Source organism: Marmota monax, unplaced genomic scaffold (assembly GCF_021218885.2).
Source record: "Marmota monax isolate L192 unplaced genomic scaffold, Marmota_monax_Labrador192_F-V1.1 WCK01_AAM20220418_F8-fsc00113, whole genome shotgun sequence".
Taxonomy (NCBI): domain Eukaryota; kingdom Metazoa; phylum Chordata; class Mammalia; order Rodentia; family Sciuridae; genus Marmota; species Marmota monax.
The window spans coordinates 3222018-3243312 of record NW_026694479.1 but is presented as its reverse complement, the minus strand read 5'-3'; the positions used below and the strand labels follow the sequence as shown (position 1 = coordinate 3243312).

Genomic DNA, 21295 nt, shown 5'->3' with positions numbered 1-21295 from the left:
CTTAGCCGTCTCTCTCTATACCTATCTATCCCTTTTAATTTCACTGGGGCTCAGCTAATAAGGATCAACTGACTCACAGATCTGATAGCTAGGCCTAATATTAACTTCAGAATCAATCAAGAATCTACTATGCCTTAATTGACAGGTGGCACATGATTTGATCTCATGAAGCCTAGCAAATAATATAACCACAGAGTAAATATCAGACATATTTTTAAAACCCATTATAGATTTTTCCAAAAATAGATCAGATCAGTCTGAACTTTCTGTGATTAACAACATAAGGTACCTAGCATTTGTAGTAGAGTCATTCTCTAGCCTTCTGAAAATTTTATCTAGTAATAGTTAAAACGAAATGCTGTGGTGTTCAACTTAAAAGAAAATTACTATTTCAACCTGATATTTATGCCATTTAGTCATGTCTAAATTGAATGACAAAAGCATTATTATTAGTTTAGATGGCTTCCAGATGAGTGTAAAATGTTTTCTACATCCAAGACACATTATTATGTTGTTGTTCCCTTAAGCATAGTAAGGACTGTTTTATTACTTAATAAATGAGAAGTTATTATTCACTACTACAATCTACATATATTTATGTTGCTCTAAGTACCTGGAAACACTGAATTCTACAAAATAAATCAGATATAAATCCTCCACTGAGGAACCTTGCATTTTAACAGAGGACAGTAAAGATACATATGTAATTATAAGAAATGCTAGAAATTCCCATGCACAGTTACATGTGGGTTTTAAAAACAAGTTACATCTAGCTTGAAAAGTAGTAACATTGCTTTTAGAGGAGGTTATATTTGGTCTGGGCTTCAAAAGATCCTCAGGGACCATAAAAGTCATGTGAACAATAAAAGGGGTACAACCAACACAATCTAACTATGCTGCTCACAGTTTCTCTGGAAGTGAAGTCATGATGTTGCTCTGCCTTCCTCCCATCCTTTTCATGAAGAAAAAAATGAAAAGAACTTAGCAGATGCCCACTAAAATGAAGGCACTCTAAAACTTGAAAGCTCATAAATGCATTCTTAAGAGGAATCTGAAAATACCACCAGGTAATTTTTATTTATTTTATATTTCTGAAGAAACTTTTAGAACTGTAGAATTAAGGGATGTAAAGGGTAAAGGTTAAGTAAAATTACAAAGGAAACACAAAGTGGTGTCTTAAGTAAGACAGGATATGTTTATCTTCTTTTGTGTGACAGTGCAGCTGATCTAGGCTGACAGGGTACCTCTTCTCCACTGGGTCACTCAGGGAACCAAGTGCATCTACCTTGCTTTGCCAGAAAGCCAACATCTGGAGAAAGATGACTGTTACCCTTCCATTAGACTGAATTAAGTATGTTTAAATATATGATCACACTACCTGAAGGCTGGGTTGGAAAATTCTTCTCTATCTAGACAGCCATGTTGCCAGGAAAATAAGGAGAACAGATTTGGAAGAAGTGAAGGGAAACTAGCCATCTGATGCAGTAGACTTTTGTTGTTTGGTTTTATGATTTCTGAGAGCTTGCAGAAAACTTACCATTCAAATAGTTTTTATACTTTTACAAGTTATCATGATCTAAATCATAAGCAATACAGAAAGCCACATACATACACTATAATTACATAATAAACTTTTAAGAGGTTTCCAGAATGACTTGTACATGTGGCTAATGCAACTCTCAAAACTAAGTTGTGAGATTGAAGCTATGCAGGCACCAGAGTAAAAATGTGACTCATACTCTGTTTATGTATTTAACAAGATAAGATATATGATTCCAGTATTTATTTGACTGTTTCTTCAATAGCAGTCTTCAGTATGCAAAATGGGTATTGCTAAAGATAACATAAAAAATTATAAAAAGCCTGTTCTAGATTAAGAATTGTAGACCACCAGATAAAAGCATGAATTTTTGATACACATCGTGATTATTTTTATTATTTTTTTTGTACAAGTGATTTGTGTCACAATCACAATTTAAAATCTGTTGATTCTTTATTTGCATTATACCAATTTTGTTGTGGGGCAAAAATAACCACACACACACTATATAAGATACATTCAAAAAATCAGTGGTAGAGCACTCATCTAGCATGTGTGAGGCCCTGGGTTCAATCCTCAGCACCACATAAAGATAAATAAATAAATGTATCATGTACATCTATAACTAAAAAATATTTTTAAAGAATCAGGACAGATAAATATTTCAGATATTATATACTTTTTATGAAACAGGCAAATGTGCTAGTATTAAAAACCCAGACTAAATTTTAATATTAATGAAGATTCATTTTAAGGTGTGAATAAACTTTTTTAATAAGCGAGTATATTTTTATAATGTTCAGTTCAACTCTATGCAAGACAACGAGTGGTTTTAATTTAACATGTTGAATTAAGATGGCTTTGCACTGGACTTTCTTTCCCCAGAAGTTTGTATTATTAAAGGGGAATATTCTCTTTGCTGGGCATACGTATATAAAAAATAAAATTAAGTACAATTAGTACAGTCTACTAAGCTATATATCAACAAATAGTTAAGAAACAAATAAACATCTTATGAATAAATTATTATATGAAAATGATTGTTCCAATGGTCCTATCACTCTGGGCACAAGGTGAGTTCTATAACTTAACGGAGCATATAAGATTAAAGGGATATGGTCAGCTATATTTTATCTATATATCAATCTCAAACTTACATTAAAAACCCAAAAGGAGAAGAAATCTAAAATTAAATGGAAAAAGGAAAAGAATATGAGTTCAAGAAAAAAAATCTATGCATATATTTTACCTACCAGGCACAAAATTTATTGTCAAGGTTTCCCCCAGTTCATCTTCCAATTTACTTTAATTACAACCTGAAGAATGAAACCCTAAAGCAATGGTGATGGACAGAATCAATATATGGGTAGGGAGAGAAGGGGCTGTAAGTATATGTAGGATGTATAGGAGAAACAAATATACCAGCTGACCTTGGCAAGATATGACTATGAAACTTAGAAATCACCTTAGTAGGAAAATAGTATTCAGAAGCCATTCAGTGAAAAGAAAAGTCTCACCCACTTCAACAGGTTCTAGAGGAATTCTATTAACTTAATTAAGGTTATCCTGATTTTATGTTTTATGTAAATTTCAGAAATGTGTCATGCCTTCATGTTTTTAAGATCCCCCCCCCCAAAAAAAATAAAATAAAAACAATCATAAATGGTTAAGCAGCCATTATTTTGAAAGTCTATTTACCCCAAATACCCTTTTCATAAATCAGGTCAGTACAGATGCTGTATTGTTATCAGTTGTATTTTCCAATAAGAGAGTTTTACATTTGAGATTTGCATGGCATTTATATTTGCGCTGTTAGTATATCTGTTAGTTCCAATTAGTGAAAAACTGAATAATAAAGTAAGAAAAGAGGGGCAAAAATAATCAAAGGAATTTATAGCTGCCTCAGTGTGATGGAGCCTGTTTTGAGGTGGGGATGAGTGGAGAGAGGGTGGACACAGAGCAGGGAGATGAATGGAGTGATTAATTGACTCAAAAATAAAATAGAACATGTACAGCATCTTAAGAACCACCAAATTACTTTCAAACCACTTGCAGACTATTGTATAGACATTAATTTATTTCCAGGAGATAATTTTTGTATATTAGAAGAATTAAAAAGTCAGCAAAGACCCATTGTTGCTTTATCCATTATTTATTGAGAAGGAAATGAAGGAGGAGAATAGACACAAATTAGAGTTGCCTAACTGTTCTGAGAGTACTCTAAAGTGTTGTGATTTTATATGGCCTGAAATGCAGATGAAGGTTGGGAGTTGCATAAAAAAAAGAGAGGTCCTCTATAATTAAAATCATTACATAAGCAATTCTTGAAGTTATAATTCCTACAATGAATGGAGTGACTATGGAGTGAAACAGAATCTTTCCTTTGACTTCTGAAAACAGACGGACGGATGGATGGATGGATGGATGGATAGATAGTCAGAAATATGTGATTAAGTATAATCTTCTGTAATCTACTTATTTCAAAATAAGTGACCTTAAATTTTTTTCCAAAAACTTGTCTATAATCAATTTAGGCTGTGTTTTTTGAAAGATTTGGCAAGTTTACATATCCTCTATGAACTGGGATCATGTTATCAAGAAAAGTGTAACAAAATTCACCGGAACCTTAAATTGTTAATGCATGCATCCCCTTAGGCTCTCCTATTTGGGGCCTTAGATAAAACTTAAGCATATTAAAATCTGTGGGTCAATGTCAGTACTGTCCACAGATGACCATTTCCTCCTGTGGGTATCATTTGTTCAGAAGTTATTGCCAGCTCTGGATCTGTCAGCAGAAGGCAGAAAAGACTCAGCATCTGAGTATCTTTTAGGGCATAGGGTGAGTATCTTTGGGGAAAAAAGAAAGGTCCAAATTTGAGATCAAGAAATGTGGGTCTTACTATTTTAGGCACTTAGAGTCCCTGGAAAGATGATATTGAGTTTTTGATTCCTATTCTTTATTTTTTTATAACCTTTTGGGTTGTACTTAAATAATTATTCAAGACTCCTTACCAAGGAATTCTGACATTATGCATTTTAAAATGCAAAATCCATTAAATACTAATATGCTGTGACTCAAATCTTTGAAAGAAAAAGTTCTTTGTTTGCGATTTGAAACCTGCCATTCTATTTTATTATTGCAGAAGTTCCCAGCAGGCACATTCACCCAGATTTAATTATTAAGCCATAAACATATCTTTGAAAAATTTCCCTTTATACAGAATGCCTAGAAGTAATGTAGAATTGCTTTTTCAATCATTTTATGTGGCAAATCAGACTTCAATACAAAGTATGTTTTCAAATGTTTTGAGGAAATGAACATCACCAAATTGATAATAGTATCAGGAAGTCATGGCAAATAAAATAGGTAAATAGAGAGACTGAATGAGTAAAAATATATTGAGGTCTTATTTCTGTGTATCTACTAAAATGGCAGCTTAACGAAGTCAGGGTCCTCATCTGTTACGTTCATTTTTTTTCTGTAAAACCAGTCCATAAGTAGCACTGGCTTCTTATTTAGGGGTTCAACAAAATTCAGTAAATAAATCTATATGTGAATGAATCAATCGAGCCTGCCTAATATCACCCACATAACCATATACACACATTCCTTAACACTAACAAAGAAGTTGAAAAAAAATTTTCAGCACTAAAAATACACATATGTATATATATTCATATATATGAACTTACATTCAATTAAGGATTTGTTGTTTATCTGATGATGACTCTAGCACACAATTTTTGAGGAGATTTGCTCTTACATGAAAATGTAACTGCTTAAAAATTACCCTAAGAGGGCTCAGTTGGTAAAGCACTTGCTGAACATGCACCAGGCCCTGGGTTCAGTCCCCAGCACCACCCAAAAAAAAAAAAAAATACCCTAAGAGTTAAGATTTTCTGGAGCACTGAAAAATAAATTCTCTACTATTTGTTCCCTTGTTTTAAGTTGTTGGTAATATGAGAAATACACCTTAACTGTTGGTAGAGCGTGGAAATGGAATGTGGAATAACCAAAAAACTCTCTTTAAAAATCTCCTGTGTATAGTTTCTGCAAGAACTTCAAGAAAAGAGCCTCATATAAGCAAAGCTTTTCAAATTTCATGGCATTTACAAGATTATTTGGAAATATTGAAAATTTGTTGAATATTAAATGTTCTCTGCTTTCAGGTGTTCCTTAAAAGAAAGTCATTTAAATTAATAAAGATACAATTAATAGTTATGAGTAATATGTGCTAATATATCCATGTATAAACTTTACAAAAAATGCAAATGCTTAGTATATAAAACAAACATTTTATTTTTAAAATAAATATGAATTTAACCACTATGACTTCACCTATCAAAATGTGCTTGATAGTTTGACTATTGCCAATTTGTTTTTTATTATAAGGGGTTAATATTTTAATCCAAAAGTTACATTAGAACCTGTTCCTAAAATAATGCATTACTTATACCCCTATCTTATTATTATTAAGCTGGTAAACTAATTACAAGAAAACAATGTGGCATTTTTAACATCCCATACAAGTAGATAATAGTTGATATCACTTTTATAACCTAATACCCATAAAACCTAAGGATTATTCTCCTAATAACGTGAACATTAAGAAAGTCACTAGACCCTAATCATTTTTCCTCTATCAGAAATGGGAAAAGGTTTAAAAATGCAAAACTTACTTCAACCTGACATTAACACTGGACTACATCATCATTTATTTATTATTCTGTCTTATAAACATATCAAAGCAAAAAACCTCTAGGCTCATGTACACTAAAATATCTCAGCATTAAATCTAAGTAATAAAATGTCAAAAATAAAAGACTGATAATCCACCCAGACATCTCTCCTATATTGCCCAGGGGAAAAAATATCTAAACAAGTAGATTTTGCAACTCCTAACCGAGTCCTATTCCCAAACCTATATATTCTAGGAGGTACTAGAGCAGGACCTGGTTTTTTCCTGGCACTGGATTGAATTAATGCCTATAAACACTGTTGTATGAAATTTCATTAATAGAAATAAATTATCTGATAACACATTTCACAATCATCAATCTGAATTATAAAATAAACTCAGATGTGTTTTTGTTATTTAAAGGCTTCTGGAAGTACCAGTGTATGCTATTTATGCTCTGTGAATTTTTAAACCCTAAGTTCTAATTTAATGCCTATTTTTTTCTCATAACATGTTCAATGAGAAATTTCTCTTCCTTCTAATATAATTTCTTGAAAAGAGTAGAAGAGGTCAGACAATAAACCTGCTCTTCCACACTTAATCATCAGTGATAAGACAACATAGAACTGGGTCATTTTATCTACAGCTTCATTATAGCTTGCCTTTGGATATAAGTCCCATGAGTATTTAAAAAATGTGGCAAATTAATATATACTAGCTTGGCTGATTTCAGTAAATGAATTAGCTAAGAGTTCAAAAAAATTTACTGGTCTGCCTAGTAAAAACCATTCTATGAATAGATGCTCTGATCTTTGCTATCCAGAGCCATATAGCTTTATGTGAATGCATATATCCAAATACCATCAAGAAAACCCCTAATACCAACTGTGTTGTGCTGTTTTTTTAAATGAACAAATAAAAACTGAATAGAAACAGATTCAACCTCCATTCTGTCACTCTGTGTACTCACTGTTTTGTAAACCTCAAGTTCATTAAAATGATACAAAAACAATCTCTGCCATATTGACAAAAACTAGGGGAAAATCATCAAAATCTTTGGAGGAAAACTGGGCTTAGTGGCACATACCCGGGACCCCCAGCAATTCAGGAGACTAAGGCAAGAGGATTGTGAGTTCAAGGCCAACCTCAGCAACTTAGGGAGACCTGTGTCCAAAAAAAAAAAAAAAAAGAAGAAAAAAAAAATCTCTGGAGAAGAAACAATGTAAACAATGTCAAGTGCAAAATTCCAAGAACCTTTGAAAACATATGTGTGTTTCCCATAATATGTGAGGACAAAGAGAGATGAGAAATGGTAAACTCGGGTCTCCCATAAGCTGATCATCTCTAACATAGAGCCAGGTAGCTTCCTGGGAATACAATACTATGGCACCACAGCAATGAATTTCAGAGCAATTCACAAAGCCTTGTAGAATGTGCTGTTCCTCTTATAACCTGACCTGAACCTTTGCTTAGCCAAATTTACATTCAGGAAAAGGATTTTATCCAAAAATCCTAAACTTGGGTTCTTATAAAGGTAAAATTAAGCGGTAAAGAGATTCATATCTTTGGCTAAAATCACAAAACTTTGTGTCTGCTCTGAAGCCTATTTCTTCCACCATGTTCTTACTCAAGAAACATGGCCCAAAGGGACTGATGAAAAGTGTGTAAAGGAATGGCCACGGTCAATGTTACTGGAAAGAGCCTTCAGATCATAAGTCTAAATGTAACTACTTCAGGGGCGGATGTGACAACACCTGAAGAGACATACCATGTTTTTCTCCTTTAAAAATAACTGCACTAAATATCCTGAGGTAAACAAATTGCATACAATCATAAGGCATAATACTGTATGTGTTAACATCATCATTGGGTAATCCTTGAGTACAAGATGCCCAAGAAGTAATTTGACTTTGTAATATACCCTGGCTTAAATGCAAATAAAAAGATGCATTGAAAGACACAATAATGGCCCTCAATGCAGGATGTTGTATTACATAAATTTATCAGGCACACAAGATTGGTGTAACCAGCACAATTGCCAACTTGTATCTGGGGAGTGCTACTATATGTATTGTGCAATAAAAATTATACAGCACAATAAATGAGGCAAAATAACTGGGAAAATATGTAAGGGGAAAGAGCTGAGAAAGGATTATAAAATATCTTTATGAACATTAACATAAATGATGGGTTACAATTTTCCAGCTTTATTCTTCTGACAAATTGTCTATACGGTAATGTTTTCATTGTACACTATCATTTAGAAACATAGTGCACAAACCATATACCTGTAAAATCTATAGTTTCTTTTGTCAGGTTTGTTGCTGTTATTCAGTACGTGTCAGGTATGCTAGTTAGGTGGCAAATTTATAGTGTGTACAGTAACTGGCTTTTCTAACCACCCTCCCTTAGAAAAACAAAATGAAATATAATGGCAATGAGAAACACTGGGACACACGTTCTGTTATTTTGAACCAGAGAGCAGAGCTTTCCACAACATCTGCCCATTGTACCAGTCCTGTTTGTTAGAAACACCCTCATGATTATTACATCATTTATTTTGTGCTCATTGTGCTTGGGTTTATATTTCCCCATTGTCTCTACCTTTCCAAAAGCAGAAAATTTGTATCTTTTGCTTTTTCTGGTGCTGATTTTTTTGGGAATATTTAGCTTTAGGTAATGTACTCATTATTCTTAAGATGTATAGCAATGTTTCTACTGTTTGGTTTTTGGGGTTTTTTTTCTCCTTTTGTTTACACTTTTTGCTTTTTCTTTGGTATTGGCAAACTCCTTTGTTTTTGTTCTCCCAAGCATGCATTCTGACCCCCACTCCTTAATTATGGAGGGGGAGGGGTTAATTGCTATTAGGAGATATATTTCCCTTCTAGAATCTGAACTAGCTTTTAAAATTTGTTTTCCCTCCCTTAATTTATAAATATTTTAATCAATAATGTATCTATTATTTCCCAAGTGAGCCCTAAGGAGTATGTTTGATGGCCTCACAAAAGCCATTCCAGGAGAACAGCCTCTCTCAAGCAGCTGACACCAGTGAGCCCAGCTAGTTTTTACCTCTCTCGAGTCCCTGTGTTTTTAGGTTAGCCAGCAATGGCACTGCACTCCCTCCATCACTGAACCAGTGAAATTGATGTGTTGTGCAAGTTCCCTCAATCCCTTTTGCTGAACTTGCACTGTATTGTCCATTGCATATTCAGTCAGAAGCTGGCCTGGAACAAAAAAGCCAGTCATCAGAGAAAAATACTGTCTGTCCTCAACGTTGTAATTGCACTCGATCAGCATCAGCTCTGCATCAATAATTAGACAGGGGTCCAATAATTATGTTGGCAATGAAACAACAGAATTGAAACTTCCGTGATTTCCATGAAGTGACTGTCCAAGGGTGGAAACCTGGGTTTCAGACTAATGTTCCTTCTCTTCCTCCTAACATCACAGATCACTGAGAATTGGTGCCCTTTGTATTGTTTGGAATATTCCCTTCCAGTTGTTGCCTCTCCTACCAACTAAAGAACTATACTTGCTTTCATATATGACATACTTGCTTTTAAAAATCTAATTAAAACTTTCTTTTTGGTCCTTAGGTAGAAAGATGGCTCTGCTGAGATGAGCTCTTAATTAATGCACTGAGAGCCTGCGAGTCCCACCTCTCAACAGGAATGATTGACGTCCAAGGATACATAAATTACACTAATTGAGCTCTGCCTCTATATAGGCTTTCCTCAGCCAACTCATCAGAGAAGCTAGGTGAGTAGACCAGCATAAAAAGTTATCTCAATATGTTCTATGCCCTCCCAAAGGGTGGGAAAGGAACTTTCCAGGCTGTTGCACATTTATTATCACAGAAGGTGGTTCTTTTCTTCAGTTTTAAGTTATAGGTTTTGTGTTGTTGTTGTTGTTGTTTTAATTATAAAAATTAGCATTTTTAAGATAGCCATTTAAATTTAAATAATCACATTCTCTTTACAATTTCCAAGCAGTGAGACTTGAAAGCCAATTACAGTATGTAAAAATCAACTTGGCATCATTCGTTGATATTAAATTGTGTTGCATAGCAACCAGTGCATATGCTATGAAGAAATTGTTTGAAATCAAATCCAATCTTGGTCCCTGAATTTAGTTTTCAGAAATTTACCTAATTATAAACATACCTAATCCCCAGTTTTAGTCAAAGACCATACTGAAATGTTTCTTTTAGGTTTATTTCATTCTGAAAGAAATTGATATGTGTTCTAAGACACCTTCTTTCATGAAATCTAATAAACCACTTGCTACAATCTAGGTAGTTTATTACTCTAAAATAAAATTCAGAACAGGGCTATTTGCTAAAAATGAGTACATTTATTATATTAGACTTCCCCCATCTATATTTAAGTTTTTAATGATGAGTTTTTGATACCTCAACTATTATGAAAAACCCACTGTTTCAATTATTTTCAAGATAAATATGAATAATAAAAGAATTTTAGGGTATTCAATTATTTTAAAAATATATCACTAAAAATTTATGTGTTACTCAGGCAAAATATAAATAGGGCTGAAGGTTTACCATATAATTTTTTTAAGGAGAGAAGGAATAAAAACTTAAAACTAAATTAAGAGATTATTAACATAAATTGATACATCCTAAGGAATAGAATTGAGAAAAACAAAGAGTGGAAACAAAAGGAACAAGTACCAATGAGGACACAGAAGCTCTAGAAATAATGGATAATTGACCAAACCTAAATGTTCCAACAAATTAACACTGAAAAAAAATGTAGAGATAAAAAGCTGATAGAAGGAGACAGAACTAGAGTTAGAAAATATTTAGGGGGGCCACCAGTAACAAAAATCAGAAAGGGCTTTTTAAGACTTTTGAAGACTGAAATATTGGGGACAATATGTGGCTTCTACACTGCCTCATTTGTACCCTGCTGCTTGTGCTGTGTCTACTGTTTCAAATGGTGAAAATATGGAGTCTCACTTAAGAAGAACATCACATGATGGCTACATTTCTAGCAAAAGCGCTTTATTATTACCTGTGAGAAAAACCTGAAGTGGAGAAAAAAAAATTGAGAGATATCAGAAAATCCTGAGCTGATGATGACATAAAAAAAATATAAAATGCTTTTAACATCAAATCCTCTCACTATGGCTGAAATGGAATAGAAATGGAATACCTTTGCTGAATTACCTTTTTTATAATTTGGTGGCTAACAGTAACCCAAATAAAATATATAAAGACCTGTGAAATACAAAAAAAATAAATAAATAACATGTCTTTAAAAATTATTTAAGTGCAAGGAGCATGAAATACTTCAAAAAGTCAAAGTGTTTGCTTTGTTCATTTGTAATTGAATGTTCTTAACACATCACTTCATTCTAGATTATATGCTAAGGTGTGATACTCCAAGTGGTTTTCTATGAAATTATGCTTGAAATGACCTAAATCTATTCATATCTCTTGAGAATTTATGTATTTAATAATCATAAAAAGGCAGTATTACTGTGTGCTTCATTAGTCTTCTATCTGTAGAAATATTTATTAGTAGAAAAAGTAACCATATGTTCCTCACATTGGCAGATAATTCTACTTGAACTTGCTTATTTTTAATTGCATTAACAAAAAACTTTAAGATACTTTAACGACACTATGTTGGCGATGCCTCTGGATATAAGTTGGTGAAATGTACTTGAATCAGTACCAACTTTCTTCTTCATGTGTGTTGGGTAATTATAGTGCTGACGCCTGACAGAAAACCATAAGTCATTACCAAATGAAGCCCAGTCAGCACTATGACGAGCAAGGGCCACCTTGCCACGAATGGAACCATTAATGTAATAGCCTATCACTCAATCCAATAAAATCAGCTCTTACTCTATTCTGTTTCTGAACATGCACTACCAGATCCAAGTTTCCAAATGCTACATTACATCACAATCATATTATTATTAGTTGATACACGAGTGAACATAGCAAGAGACCTGTTGGTCACCCACATAATATAATTAAAACTCAGGAAACTCCTCAGATCTTCAAAACAGAACATTTATCCTGTGCTTATTGCTTTGGTCATTTGTTAGGCATCTTATTTCTTTATTTAGAAATCACATAATTCTTTAGAAGCAGGGCTGTCCAGTTAGCCTGGAAATTCATTAATATTCTCCTGTTTGATCTCTGCATTAATTACTTGCTTGTAACTTTAATAGCAAGTTTAAAGAATGTGTGAATTTATTTAAAACATCATTTGTTACTTTGCGAAAAACAGAAGTATATAGAAAAAAGCTTTAAATGTTCTATAATATTCTGTAACATCTGCCAATATAATTTGTAGTATCATATTTTTTAACTTGTGGAAACACAATGATGGACATGGTTAAGGAAAAATATAGAAATTCACAAATGTCTCTCTCTAAAATAATTGCTAATTATAATTTCTTAATTTTTCATAGAAATGTATATTCCTTTAAATATCTATCATTTATGCATTCACTTATCAAATACTTAGGTTTTTCTATGTACCAGGCACTATTTCTGGGGCTAAGATTGTAACACCAGCAAAACAGATAAAAAGACCTCCTGTCCCTGACATTCTTGTGGCGAGAAAGAAAACACTATAAATAGAGTAATTGAGAGAGAGAGAGAGAGAGAGAGAGAGAGAGAGAGAGAGAGAGAGAGAGAATAAAAGAGGGGGGAAGTTGGGGGTTGATAAATACTATGGAGAAAAATTAAATAGGGAAGAATGATTAGAGGTGTCACTATATTAAGGAATGTTTTATTGAGGAAGAGATGTATGAGCAAAGATTTAAAGAAGGGTAGGAGAAGAACCCATAACTATCATGGGAAAGAGTTCCCACAGAAAGAATAGCATGAAAAGCCTCTAAGAAAAAGACCATCCTAGTAGGGGAGAGTAGCAAAGGGGCCAGGAGAGTCGGAGTATGTAAGGACAGAAAGGAAAGAGCAACAGAAGAATCAGACAGACAACTGGAAATCCTAGTACCAGCCTTTCATTTTTTATCTCTGTAAGATGAGTAGCCTTTAAAGATTTTTTTTTCTGGATGTAGAATATAGAAGGAATTTGAGGAGAAATAAGACATGAACTAATGTATATTTTTAAAGTGTATTCCTGGTTATGTTAAGGATGTATGAAAAAAAGAGGAAGGGCAGATAGAGAGCCAAGTTAAGTGACTGTTGTAATAATCTAGACAAGGGGTGATGGTGGTTTGGACTAGGATGATAGAGAAGGAAGTGATAATATGTGGTTTTACATTCCAAATACATTTTGAAGATAGTGCTAACAAAATTTGCTAGAGGATTGGAATGAGATGAGGGGTTAGGAAGAGTCAAAGATGACTCCAAAGTTTTTGGTCTGAGATACTAGGAGGATGGAGTTTTAATTTAATTAATACCAAGATGACTGGTAGAACAGGTTGGTCGAAATTTATTTTGGACCTGTTTAAGATGGCTATAGGATGGCTAATTGGAAATGTTGGATAAACAGCACAAAGGACCTGAGTGCATATTTTACATTTTGGTTGGAGGAAGAATTTAGGAATTCTAAGCATATGGATGACATCTGAAATCATGTGGCTGAGTGAAATCCCTAAAGGAGTGACTGTGGTTAAGAAAGAAAGATCAAGGGCTTCCACATGGAAACATCAACATTAAGAACTGAGAATTCTGAGGAATAGCCAAGGAGATAAGAAAAGGTTGGCATCTTGGAAGCCAAATCAGAAAACCATTTGTAAAATATTATCCTTTTACCAAGGAATATGAAGATTGTACTGGATTAGCAATGTCAGATCATTGATGGGGCAGTGCAGTAGATGAGAAAATAGAACTGAACTGGGCTCAAGAGAAAAAAAAAAAGAAATCAGGGATAATCTGTACAGATTGCTCTTTGAAGGGATCTTTCTAGAAATAGGCATAAAAAATTAGTTGGTAGACATAGGCAGAAGGGAGAAAGGAAGTGGTTTCTTTTTTTCCTTAAGAATGAGTCACATTTGTAAAGAATGAGTCAACTAATTGGGGAAATTGATGCAAAAATAGAGAACTTCTGAGGTTCTTCACAGGTACATGAGAGGAAACCAAGCCTATGCAGAAGTGGAGGAATGAGCCAGAGAAACTGGAGTAAGGAAGCACCAATGGGGAGAGGCAGGTGGGTGTGGAGAGATTGTAGAAGATCCTTCGTAACTACCTCCCCACTTATTTATTTTTAATGCAATAAGCAAGGTCATTGGTTTACAGTAAAGACTGAAAGAGATTTGAAGATAGAAAAATCTGAAAAAAAAATAAAGAAACAATGATTGAAGTGGGGAGCAAACAGTGGAGAAGCAATATGAAAAATCTGGAAGCATAAAAGTAGCATGGGGAGATTGGTGTTCATAGATTTAGGTGAGACGAGTCCTGGTGGTTGTGTGGTTTCATTCAACACACTCAACTGTGCAGTGCAGAAGAAAAGGGGTTCAAGGTCAGATTTAACAGAGGCTGGCATTTTGCCAGGTAAATATTAAGATATATTCCATACTTGTATAATTATATCAAAATAGATTCTACTGTCAGGTATAACAAAAAGAACCAATTTAAACAAACAAACAACAAAAAAAAAGAATCTCGATTAGGGCAACTGAATTGCCCATGTATTCAAGGGAGTGATTATATTGCAGGATTGTGGAATTTGAACTGGGTAAGCAGATAAACAAGTGGGTGGGAGACAGAAGCATGGTGTTCAGATCAAAACACTATAGGTACAATTGCAGGATGGGCTTGAGTCCTCTAGCAAAGGAGTTACAATGATAGCAGGAGGTGGATGTTAAGGAATGTGATGCTAAAAATTGAAGTAATGGACATGTTTCAGTTATTTATAATAAAAATTCTAGATTGTGATCACATAAGTGGTTAATTGTAGAATAAAAGAACTTTGGCACTCAGAAGTAGGAGGCCAGTTGTGCACATCTGTAATCCCAGTGACTCAGGAAGCTGAAGCAGGAGAATCAAAATTTCCAGGCTAACCTGGGCAATTTAGTGGGATCCTGTCTCAAAATAAATTTTTAAAAAGAACTGGAACTGTAACTCAATAGTACAACCTAACCCATGCACTTTTTAGTTTACATTTATTTTACAAGTGCATGCACATAAGCATATTACTGAATGTTAATTTAGTCAATTATAGAACAGAGATAATATTAACACTCAGGTGCCATCCCACATGGATTATATTGCTTTATGGATATGGAACTATTATTTCTATATTTAAATTACTAATTCCTAACACATAACACTTTCCCCATGAATTTGTACAATATACACAAAGCAAGTGACAAAAGAGATTTTTCATGTTTTCAGGGGTAAGTATACCTGAAATGAGTATCCTATGTATATAAAAAGAGTAAGCTGTAAAAATAAAATATGTTAGGTTGGATAATCATCTATAATGTTAACAGTCCAATTGCTTGTCATGTAGAGGAAGGTTGTGCTTTAATTAAGCAATAAGACATGACAGGGTATGAATTATGAAGTAATAATTCTTGTCTAGTATATTGTTAGACAAGAGACCGAGGGCCAGGTGTCACTACATACACCATGCATAAATTATTACACTGTAATTTAAATCTAGAACATTAAAGAATAACTCTAAAATATTGTTCAAGTAGTTTTGCTAAGTGAGAAACATAGGTTAAATACAGTTCTTAAATTTTAAGTGAGAGGACATGTACTATGATGCTGTAAGATCAAGATGCTAAAGAAAAGCATTTACCCCAGGGAGAAAATGCACCAAGAAAATATAGTAGTTGACTTGGTAATTGATTATTCCCCAAGCAATATTGATGTAGAGGAGATTCCTATGAAGAAAATACATTAATTTGACTTTTCCCTGTATGAACAGAAAAAGATAGTGAGAGCTAGGTTTTGAGAAATTTTAAAAGGTATCCTTTGGGGGTTCTTATTCACAAAGCAGTACTAACTAACAAGTAACTCTAATGTAAATCTCCTTGAGGGGGGAAAGAAAATCTCCCTGAAAAAAACTTGGCAGGGGTGGAACAATTTTTACAGAATTTTGGGTTCTTTTAAAATCAGTGTGGTTTGTAATCCTAACTTTTTTTTTTCCCCCTGTAACATGCCATTTTGAAGGTTCTCTTTTGTAAAGACATTAAAACAGATCTCTTATCACAAGAAAACACATTGTTTGAAATACGGCTTTTTAAAAAAGAAAACTAATTTCTGCCCATTCAAAAGAAAAATGTTTGAGGGCGAGTATGTGACTATAATAAAGAGAAAGTCGCTCCCTGCTTTTCATCTGCAGAGCACTCTGGCTAGCCGTGTTTGAAAAGACAGTTTCTTTTTAAAGGTATTATACTTTCGTGCTTTTATTGCCAATATTGTATACTTTTTGGATGGTTTATGTGTTAACAAGTTCAGATTCTTTTGTGAATTTGCAGGATGAAAGTTATATTACAACCTCAAACCATTCATTTTGTTTCAGGCTCTCTCCTTTAAATTAACGTATTGTATCATCAAATTTGACCTCTTCCTCTAAGTGTGATAATTAGAGGTAGCTTGATATACAGATCAAATGGTCTTTAACAAGGTGCTTTTCAAGGGGCTTCAGAAACATACCCTGCCCCCAAAATGTCTCTTAGTATCTTACCACAGATAAGTTTGAGCATTAATTATTTATTCTTCCAGATTAATATTTGTGTCTCTAAACAGCCCTTATTAAAATAACATCCCTCCCAAATCAATGACCTAGAATCTGGTTATCAGCTATTAATGATTAGTTTATCTGTTTGCTTTAGTCTATACAGGAAGCAGAGAGGAAAGAGGGATATGGGAAAAGACACAAAAAGAGAAATTTTCCAGCTATGAAACTTGGGTGAAGCATCCCTGGAAGTGACAGATCCTTAGCTACTGGAAGGTGGCTCAAAAGCACACTCTGTTCATGGCTAAGGGGTAGAAGTCCCTCTAGAGAAAGGAACAGAACTACAAACTTTTCAGACAGGCATGTACTGTGTCTTATTTGGTGCCTAGGATGTGTCCTAAATGATGAAAAAAAAAAGAGAGAGAAAAAATTCCATCTTTAGAATGGTTTTATAAACTCACTTGCATAGGTGTAGCACAACATGAAAATAAGGGCTGAGGATATAGCTCAGCTGGCAAAACACTTGTGTAGCATTCCTAAGGCCCTGGGTTCAATCCTCATCACCACACACACACACACACACACACACACACACACACATAATAATAATAATAATAATAATAATATAATAATTTTAAAAAACACTAAAATAAAGCCACTATCAGCATTTTTCCTAGTTGCTATTTAGTTCAACTAGGCAGGATGGATTTCTCTACACAGTGACTCCAATTGCTCCTTTTCTCCATGTGCATCTCACTAGGATTTTATTCAAAAATTTTGGTTATGTCAAGTCCACCTTAAGACAACACTTGTTATAATTAAATTCAGAATGTGAACTAGCCTGAGATTTTCCTTGAGTAACATCCAGCAGATATTCAGACAGACTTCCCACCAAATATTACAGAGTAGGTAGCTATTCAAGTAAGTTGAAGAGATCACAACTCTGCCTAGGGTTTATTGGATCAGTCTTGGACCGCCTACATGTGGGTGATTTTTTTCAAAATATAACAACTGTCAAATTATCTTTAGAGGACCATGATATTAAATTATGCTATACACTTGCAGTAAGGGTCATCATGTGAAGAGCACCTCTGTATTTTAGAAAGGTCAATCATTACTTTGCTTTAATTTCTGTACTAGCATGCACTTGACTTAAGCTATATTACTTCTACAGAGATATAACTATTTTAAAATATTTCAGTATACCATCATTTACAAACAGTTGTTTCAGTAGTAGATTTCTTATTCAAAGTTGCAACACAGTTTCCGTTAATCGTATCACACAGTAGGATGAATAGCATTGTTTTTTGTAAATTTGTGTTTATTAGGATTATTATCAGCACTTGGTTTGTAAAAATCTCAATGCTTGAGATTTACCATCATGATCTTATGAATGTTAACAATAATGTAGGATTGAAGAGTGAGGGAATATGGTCCAATCTATTAACACAAGAATATGATTTGAAGGCCAAAATTATTTTCAGTGAACCATGTATTGTTTCCTGCTGAAATTAGAGGCAGAATTTTTTTTGATTGAATTGAGCTAGGACCAAGGTCTTCCAAAGAAAAAACACAACTGCAATTTTCCCAATTTTTGATCCAAGACTATTCGTTTCCTTCCATTGCCAACTCTGGGAACTTTCTTTTCAGGGTTGTTTGGTGCCTCCTGCTCCAGAAACAATTGCACATTTTCCTAAGTATGATAGGAGAAAAGAAACCATGGAGTAACATGCAGGAGCGCAGACCTTTGTCATCTCAAGGAACCAACAGTCATTTCTACAGAAATGGTCCCATGATCAGAAACCCAGAGCAGAGCTCTCCCTTTCCTTTACCACGCTTAAATTTTATTTTGTGTATTTCAGTGGCTGTCACACATTGTGTGATAGGGGTTTTTGATTGAGTACTTCTATCATGATCTTCTCTTTGGAATGGGTAGGAGGAAAAGACTGATCTATAAATTAAGAACAGAGAGAAAAGGAGACATAGAGACAGTGTCCAGAGTTATCTGCATGTGCCTGAGCACTGCTCCACACGCACCCTCACTTTGCCAGTCCTCTCTATTCTTAGTTCCTGTTTCCTAACATCACTTTCCTACTTATTATTTCCATTTTCTTCACCAGATTCAATGTTTTTAAAGTCCTCAGCTTCAAAACAGCAGCCTGGACTCACATTTCTAATTTCTATTCTGTATAGGCAGTTGCTTTTGCTATTCTCAATCTTGGACTGTTCCCCAGTGATTCCACCATAGCACAAAGGACACGAGTCCTGATTTCTGACAAGGACATTCATAATATAAGTTGTTGAAATTCCTCATTATTGTATTTGGATTTTAAATGGAATGCAGGTATCCATCAAGAACAAGATAGAGAGTGTAATAATTATTAGCTCACAATACCAATGGTATCATGTTCTATTTTGGAATAATAATCATTATCATCAAACCCTCAGTTTCATGTTCTCAAATCTCTGCTTCATAAACTGTGCAGAACAAAAAGGAAAATTTTTTCAAAAAGTCAACAGTTGCTACAATTTTTTTGCTTCCAAAATAGAAAAAAAAAGAAATTAGATCTGTTAAAACCATGACATATAATGTGAAAAAACAGGGACAGGGGGGCACTAAAAAATATAAGAAACTAAAAATAACTCAGTAATGATTTAATACCTAAAAAGACTTATTTCATCTGCTAGAAAGAGTTTAAAACCTTTCCCTACTGCCACTCACACTGTAGATTTAAGTGCTCATAGCTGAAACCAAATATCATGTGGAAGTACATGATTAAGATTCACCTACAAGGGGGCATGGGGTTAGAAATGGTGGTGGAATGTGATGGTCATTATTATCCAAAGTACATGTATGAAGACACGAATCGGTGTGAACATACTTTGTACACAACCGGAGATGAAAAACTGTACTCTATATATGTAATAAGAATTGTAATGCATTCCACTGTCATATATAAATTTTAAAAATTAATTAAAAAAAGATTCACCTACAAATTCACTTCCCTACCTAGTGTTATATAATGGTTTAAAAGAAATAAGACTCCTCAAGTTTTAAAGTATAAAAAAACAGACACATAGGTCAGGAAAGAACTGAAATACATGTGTACAAATAGCATTAGGACACCTGAAGGTAATCAGATCTGCACCTGGTACTCAGAAAACTATAGGTCAGGTGTTCTTCACACAGAACTACTTTAAAAGTGAGGAGGTTGGTTGGAATCCTATATAAGCAGCCACTGTCGAAGCATAAAAGAGAAAAATATCTCCCCCATGAAAGCGAGAGTAGAGGCAACCTATGCCATTGAATCCTTATCTCTTGGATTCCCCTCCCAGCTCTCCATAATTCAAAACAGGCAGGCAGCAGGCTGTACAGATGGAGACGCACCAGCCAGAGTCCACATGGAGCATAATAGATCTGGCTAGTTGTCTAGTTAACAGTCAGCTATTTTTGGATAATACCCACACTTGTTTTTGCAAATATGAAAAAAAGATTTATCCTGTGTTCAACATATAAAAATATTTGTACAGGTTGGTGCTGGGCTTGAGCCATTTTTCTGAGATTTAGACTCTGATGATTACTCAGACGGACTTCCTTTGCCATTGACAGCAAAGAGACTGTTGAAATGATACTGTGTGGGTCACATCAGTGGCATTTCACACAATTTTAGGTCTCAAAAGAAATGTTTTAGGCACTGACTATTATTTGTATGTAGTTTTGTTTGTTTTTACTCTGAACAAGCAGATGGCAGAGTGGCTTAGAGACTTCCTTGCATGTCATACCAATACATGGTACTAGGTACAAAGGAGGCGCTATGTAAGTTTGTGTATATCAAAATGATGGACTGGGATTCCTCAGCCAGCAGGCAACACTGAAGAGAGCTCTCCAATTAATAGAATTGGGGAGTTTAATGAGGCTTAATTCATTTAGTAGTGAAACAATGCAGGGAAAGAGGCAACTGTGTGAGATTGACAAGCACGCTCCCTGCAAAACATTTTTTGGAAACATAGTTATGTTGGTAGATATTTCAGCTATCTTTTAAGCCATGTTTCCATTTAGTATCCACAAATCTTTAAGCTAGTAAACACACCAACAATCACTGTGACATATTTGGCAAAAGCAAAGTTAAAGGTATCTGTGATGGTATTAATCAAATAAAAGAATCAATGGTAATGAAGAACAAAATTACCATAGTGTCTCCTGCTTGCTAGCACTATGTTCCATATCCCAGTGACAACAAGTATTGCATGTTTACATATGTACTCTATATACACATACGTGCATGTGTATGTGTCTATGTGTGTGTGTGTGAATCACATAGTCCTTGTTCTCAAGTTGCTCATAATGCAACAGAGAGAAAAAAAGTAAAATAACAAAACAAAACAAAAAACCCTATTTTTGTAAGAAAAGTACCAATAACATGATCCAGATGCTTCAACAG

The 21295-nt window shown here is 34.3% G+C and overlaps 1 protein-coding gene across 14 annotated transcripts in view; it reads left to right on the top strand.

Annotated features, from left to right (window-relative positions):
- Tenm3 (teneurin transmembrane protein 3) overlaps positions 1 to 21295 on the top strand; it is a 2500614-nt gene that overhangs the window by 1511568 nt on the left and 967751 nt on the right. For all 14 annotated transcript variants that reach the window (XM_058571207.1, XM_058571205.1, XM_058571204.1 and 11 more), the window contains exon 7: positions 9816 to 9978. The gene's annotated coding sequence lies outside the window, so the exon portion shown is untranslated. The remainder of the gene's footprint in view (positions 1 to 9815; positions 9979 to 21295) is intronic.